General features: G+C 50.2%; 1 non-coding gene across 1 annotated transcript; it reads left to right on the forward strand.

Moving 5' to 3' along the window:
* Window positions 1–6550: 6550 nt before the first annotated feature.
* On the forward strand, window positions 6551–6705 carry LOC143176377 (5.8S ribosomal RNA). The gene has a single exon (XR_013000934.1). It is a non-coding gene; the product is annotated as a 5.8S ribosomal RNA (ribosomal RNA).
* The last annotated feature ends 491 nt before the right edge of the window (window positions 6706–7196 follow it).

Consider the following 7196-nt stretch of genomic DNA (forward strand, 5'->3'; position numbering starts at 1 on the left):
AATATAAAGAGTGGAGCGAAAGATAATATAAAAAGGAGCGAAAGATACATACATATATATATATAAGTGTACGAGTTCAATTTCTGCACACACTCGATACACAAGAGAAATAATATTATATATACAGAGGAGGAAGGAGCGATAAACGTGCAACAACGCTTCCTCGTGAAAAATACTTGAACGATCATGCACAGAGAGGTATCTCGATACCTGCTCTGCTGTATGACTAGACGGCTTACGCGCGGAGAGTTCATCTCCCGTCCGTCGGAAATTTCGAACGGCTTACGCGCGGAGAAATACACTTCTCCCGTCCGTCGAAATTTTTTTTTTTTACTTTGAACAAGGCGCATAGAGCCCGCCGAACCACGATTTCCGTGCGTCTTACATCTTTCGACGATGGGACGATCCACGCGAAGAGTTGTTTCGTGCTCGCGCGAGGTGCGATAGCGTCGATTCGCTTTTCTGTACGGGGAGAAATAGAACGATGAGTTGACTTATCGGGTCTTCGTTGGAATTACCGTCGCTGGCATTGTAAACTCCAGATGACCTTGTGATTCCTTCGTCGGGCACTGGTAAAGGGTGGCGATGATTCGTTCTATAATAGAAATACCCGTCGTAGCGATTCGGCCGAGACACCCGCCACGAAACACTCTCTCGTCGTGGAATCCCCGCGTCGGAGAGTAAAACGCGCGAAGGCTTACTATGAGAGAAGAAATAGTATATGCCGGTGGTTCGCGTGTGTAGGCTCTATACGAAATTGCGATTCAAGAGAGTAGGAAAAGACGCGATGAACCACGATTTCCGTGCGTCTTACGTCTCTCGACGATGGGACGATCCACGCGAAGAGTTGTTACGTGCTCGCGCGAGGTGCGATAGCGTCGATTCGCTTTTCTGTACGGGGAGAAATAGAACGATGAGCTGACTTATCGGGTCTTCGTTGGAATTACCGTCGCTGGCATTGTAAACTCCAGATGACCTTGTGATTCCTTCGTCGGGCACTGGTAAAGGGTGGCGATGATTCGTTCTATAATAGAAATACCCGTCGTAGCGTTTCGGCCTAGTCACCCGCCACGAAACACTCTCTCGTCGTGGAATCCCCGCGTCGGAGAGTAAAACGCCGAAGGCTTACTTATGAAACTTACGTCTCTCGACGATGGGACGATCCACGCGAAGAGTTGTTACGTGCACGCGTATGGTGCGATTGCGTCGATTCGCTTTTCTGTACGGGGAGCAATAGAACGTTGAGTTGACTTATCGGGTCTTCGTTGGAATTACCGTCGCTGGCATTGTAAACTCCAGATGACCTTGTGATTCCTTCGTCGGGCACTGGTAAAGGGTGGCGATGATGCGTTCTATAATAGAAATACCCGTCGTAGCGTTTCTTCCGAGTCAACCCGCTCACGAAACACTCTCTCGTCGTGGAATCCCCGCGTCGGAGAGTAAAACGCGAATTCATAGTATGGAAACTTACGTCTCTCGACGATGGGACGATCCACGCGAAGAGTTGTTACGTGCACGCGTATGGTGCGATTGCGTCGATTCGCTTTTCTGTACGGGGAGTAATAGAACGTTGAGTTGACTTATCGGGTCTTCGTTGGAATTACCGTCGCTGGCATTGTAAACTCCAGATGACCTTGTGATTCCTTCGTCGGGCACTGGTAAAGGGTGGCGATGATGCGTTCTATAATAGAAATACCCGTCGTAGCGTTTCTTCCGAGTCAACCCGCTCACGAAACTCTCTCTCGTCGTGGAATCCCCGCGTCGGAGAGTAAAACGCGAATTCATACTATGAAAACTTACGTCTCTCGACGATGGGACGATCCACGCGAAGAGTTGTTTACGTGCACGCGTATGGTGCGATTGCGTCGATTCGCTTTTCTGTACGGGGAGAAATAGAACGTTGAGTTGACTTATCGGGTCTTCGTTGGAATTACCGTCGCTGGCATTGTAAACTCCAGATGACCTTGTGATTCCTTCGTCGGGCACTGGTAAAGGGTGGCGATGATGCGTTCTATAATAGAAATACCCGTCGTAGCGTTTCTTCCGAGTCAACCCGCTCACGAAACTCTCTCTCTCGTCGTGGAATCCCCGCGTCGGAGAGTAAAACGCCGAAGGCTTACTATGAAACTTACGTCTCTCGACGATGGGACGATCCACGCGAAGAGTTGTTACGTGCACGCGTATGGTGCGATTGCGTCGATTCGCTTTTCTGTACGGGGAGTAATAGAACGTTGAGTTGACTTATCGGGTCTTCGTTGGAATTACCGTCGCTGGCATTGTAAACTCCAGATGACCTTGTGATTCCTTCGTCGGGCACTGGTAAAGGGTGGCGATGATTCGTTCTATAATAGAAATACCCGTCGTAGCGTTTCTTCCGAGTCAACCCGCTCACGAAACTCTCTCTCGTCGTGGAATCCCCGCGTCGGAGAGTAAAACGCGAATTCATAGTATGGAAACTTACGTCTCTCGACGATGGGACGATCCACGCGAAGAGTTGTTACGTGCACGCGTATGGTGCGATTGCGTCGATTCGCTTTTCTGTACGGGGAGCAATAGAACGTTGAGTTGACTTATCGGGTCTTCGTTGGAATTACCGTCGCTGGCATTGTAAACTCCAGATGACCTTGTGATTCCTTCGTCGGGCACTGGTAAAGGGTGGCGATGATTCGTTCTATAATAGAAATACCCGTCGTAGCGTTTCTTCCGAGTCAACCCGCTCACGAAACTCTCTCTCGTCGTGGAATCCCCGCGTCGGAGAGTAAAACGCGAATTCATACTATGAAAACTTACGTCTCTCGACGATGGGACGATCCACGCGAAGAGTTGTTTACGTGCACGCGTATGGTGCGATTGCGTCGATTCGCTTTTCTGTACGGGGAGAAATAGAACGTTGAGTTGACTTATCGGGTCTTCGTTGGAATTACCGTCGCTGGCATTGTAAACTCCAGATGACCTTGTGATTCCTTCGTCGGGCACTGGTAAAGGGTGGCGATGATGCGTTCTACAATAGAAATACCCGTCGTAGCGTTTCTTCCGAGTCAACCCGCTCACGAAACTCTCTCTCGTCGTGGAATCCCCGCGTCGGAGGGTAAAACGCGATATATAATAGTATATGCCAGTGGTTCGCGCGCGTCGTCTCTGAGATACGCGGTCGACAGAGTTCCGAAAACACGTGATGTGCCACGATTTCCGTGCGTCTTACATCTTTCGACGATGGGACGATCCACGCGAAGAGAACGTTCGTGCTTGCGTGAGGTGCAACAGCGTCGATTCGCTTTTCTGTACGGGGAGAAATAGAACGTTGAGTTGACTTATCGGGTCTTCGTTGGAATTACCGTCGCTGGCATTGTAAACTCCAGATGACCTTGTGATTCCTTCGTCGGGCACTGGTAAAGGGTGGCGATGATTCGTTCTATAATAGTAATACCCGTCGTAGCGTTTCGACCGATGTCACCCGCCACGAAAGTCTCTCTCGACGTGGAAACCCCGCGCCGAAGAGTAAACGCGAAGGCTTACCATACGAAAGAAAACGGTATTATACGCCTGTGGTATGTGCGTCTCGGCTCTGTGATACGCGATCGGCAGAGTTACAAAAAAACGTTGATGGGCCACGATTTCCGTGCGTCTTACATCTTTCGACGATGGGACGATCCACGCGAAGAGTAGTTACGTGCTCGCGCGAGGTGCGATAGCGTCGATTCGCTTTTCTGTACGGGGAGAAATAGAACGATGAGTTGACTTATCGGGTCTTCGTTGGAATTACCGTCGCTGGCATTGTAAACTCCAGATGACCTTGTGATTCCTTCGTCGGGCACTGGTAAAGGGTGGCGATGATTCGTTCTATAATAGAAATACCCGTCGTAGCGATTCGGCCGAGTCACCCGCCACGAAACTCTCTCTCGTCGTGGAATCCCCATGTCGGAGAGTAAAACGCGAAGGCTAACTATATAAGAAATATATAGTATTATTTATGCCTGTGGTTCTCCGTTTGCCCTACTCTCAGATACGCGACTCGGAGAGTTACGAATAATCGTGATGGACCACGATTTCTGTACGTCTTACATCTTTCGACGATGGGACGATCCACGCGAAGAGATCATTCCTGCTTGCGTGAGGTGCGATAGCGCCGATTCGCTTTTCTGTACGGGGAGAAATAGAACGATGAGTTGACTTATCGGGTCTTCGTTGGAATTACCGTCGCTGGCATTGTAAACTCCAGATGACCTTGTGATTCCTTCGTCGGGCACTGGTAAAGGGTGGCGATGATTCGTTCTATAATAGAAATACCCGTCGTAGCGATTCGGCCGTGTCACCCGCCACGAAAATCTCTCTCGTCGTGGAATCCCCGCGTCGTAGAGTAAACGCGAAGGCTTGCTATAGAAGACTATAGTTTATACGCCTGTGGTTCACCGGTTGCCTGCTCTCCGGGGTACGCGATCGCGCAGGAGTTACGGAAGAACTTGATGGGCCACGATCTCCAAGCGGCTATATCTTTCGACGATGGGACGATTCACGCGAAGAGAACGTTCGTGCATGCGTGAGGTGCGATAGCGTTGATTCGCTTGTCTGTACGGGGAGAAATAGAACGATGAGTTGACTTATCGGGTCTTCGTTGGAATTACCGTCGCTGGCATTGTAAACTCCAGATGACCTTGTGATTCCTTCGTCGGGCACTGGTAAAGGGTGGCGATGATTCGTTCTATAATAGAAATACCCGTCGTAGCGTTTCGACCGATGTCACCCGCCACGAAATTCTCTCTCGTCGTGGAATCCCCGCGTCGGAGAGTAACCGCCGAAGGCTTGCTATAGAAGACTATAGTTTATACGCCTGTGGTTCACCGGTTGCCGGCTCTCCGGGGCACGCGATCGCGCGAAGGTTACGGAGGGACGTGAAGCGCCCGAGCAATGAAACGTCCGCAGGAGGAAACGAGCAACCGCCGAACATTGTTTCGCGACGTTTCCATAATGTATTGTCGTTTCGCTCGCATCCCGCTTCTTTCCCCTAGTTTCCTCGACGCGTAGTTTCGCAGCCTTAGTGGACGAATCATTCTCGATTCGAGGAAAGATATGCAGTGGGGCGTGCAATGAGCCCGCCAGAGACCACGATCTCCAATGCGTCTTTACATCTTTGGACGATGGGACGATCCACGCGAAGAGAACGTTCGTGCTTGCGCGAGGTGCATTAGCGTCGATTCGCTTTTCTGTACGGGGAGAAATAGAACGATGAGTTGACTTATCGGGTCTTCGTTGGAATTACCGTCGCTGGCATTGTAAACTCCAGATGACCTTGTGATTCCTTCGTCGGGCACTGGTAAAGGGTGGCGATGATTCGTTCTATAATAGAAATACCCGTCGTAGCGATTCGGCCGAGTCACCCGCCACGAAACTGTCTCTCTTTCGTCGTGGAAACCCCGCGTCGGAGAGTAAAACGCGCGAAGGCTGTGACTGTAACATATATATATATATATACACAGTATACAATGCCTGTGGTTTTTGCGCGTGTCGGCTCTTCGGTATACGCGATCGGCCAGAGTTACGGAGGGACGGTGAAGCGCACGAGAAATTGAAACGGCCGCACGATTGGAACCGAGCAACCGTCGAACATTGTTTCGCGACGTTTCCATAATGCGTTTTCGTTTCGCTCGCATACCGCTTCTTTTCCCCTAGTCTCTGAGACGCGTTTTCGAGCCGTTCTTCTACTATCGATTCTCGTAGAGAGAAGGGACCGGGTAGTCTGGAAGTGGAACCCGCATCTTGCGTGTACCGTACACGGAATTGAGAGGACCGGCCGTGAAGCTCGTTTTAAAGCCGTGCGTCTGACACCCAACTCTTGCGCGCCAATTTCGCGGCAAGAGATAATATGGGACGAATGACCGGCAAAGAGCCAGCTGTGAAGTCTGTTTTTTAATCGAATCCGTGGACGTGTGTATGCCGTAGCGTCGCTCGTCGTGTTCGTTCATGGTCGTTCCGAGAGAAAGAACGAAAGCGGTAACGAAGGGACCGGCCGTGAAGCTCGTTTTAAAGCCGCGCGTCTGACACCCAACTCTTGCGCGCCAATTTCGCGGCAAGAGATAACATGGGACGAATGACCGGCAAAGAGCCAGCTGTGAAGTCTTTTTTCATTATTTGCTTTCAATCGATCGATCGGTACGATTCGTGCAACGTTTCGCGCGATGCGACGCGAAAACATGCGCGCAACAATAGATGCGTCTGATCGGAAGAACGCGAGGGTCGACTGCACGCGATGGATTCAGTATCGGGTAGGATACAAAATATATCCCCGTCGTTTCCACGCGTGCGAGTCTTCTGCGTCTTTCGCGGGTTTTTGAATGCACTATACGCCCGGAACGTCGAGAAATATATACATATTACTTGAACGTTTTTCGTCTCGAAAGGCTTCGGTGTCGTCTCCAAGGCGACGCCTGAATCTCCTTCGCGCGCTGGTCGGAGATTCAGGTATCAACTTTTATCTTCTCTTTGAAAGAAGAGAGATATTAGGTCGAACAAGTGAGAATAAAATTATATATGTGAAATATAAAATTTATACGATTACCCTGAACGGTGGATCACTTGGCTCGTGGGTCGATGAAGAACGCAGCTAATTGCGCGTCAACGTGTGAACTGCAGGACACATGAACATCGACATTTCGAACGCACATTGCGGTCCACGGATACAATTCCTGGACCACGCCTGGCTGAGGGTCGTTTACGTACCATACACTGCTTGCGTAGCTCTGTCAAATCCCCGCCGTCGTTCACCTCTTCGGATCGAACGTTTTTTTACCGAAGGGCGCAAAGAACGTCTCTGAGTCGGGTTAAGAGAAGGATGCTACGTACGAGCGAACGATGGGTGTCTCGTCGGCGTTTGTCGCGGACACGCGAAAATTCTGTGAATTTCACGGACAGTGTACGTTCTAGTTGTTGCAAACGATCGGAATCGTTTGTATGGACTCGCGTGAGTGTTCGCGGCGTCGTGCGTCGTTCAATTACGACCGCCCGCGGATACCGCTCCACTGCGATATGGATCTGAGCGACAACTTTTTCGGCTGTTCGTGAGATGAACGGTTTCGTGTGTTTAGAAAAATTTTTTTTCCCGCGCTCCCGACGTCACCTGAAATGATGCGTCAGAGGTGAAAGAAAATATTAAGAAGTCGAGAGAGAGAGACTACACACGTTTTATTCATATTTTGTATACC

The sequence above is a fragment of the Nomia melanderi genome, unplaced genomic scaffold, assembly GCF_051020985.1.
Source record: "Nomia melanderi isolate GNS246 unplaced genomic scaffold, iyNomMela1 scaffold0512, whole genome shotgun sequence".
NCBI lineage: Eukaryota > Metazoa > Arthropoda > Insecta > Hymenoptera > Halictidae > Nomia > Nomia melanderi.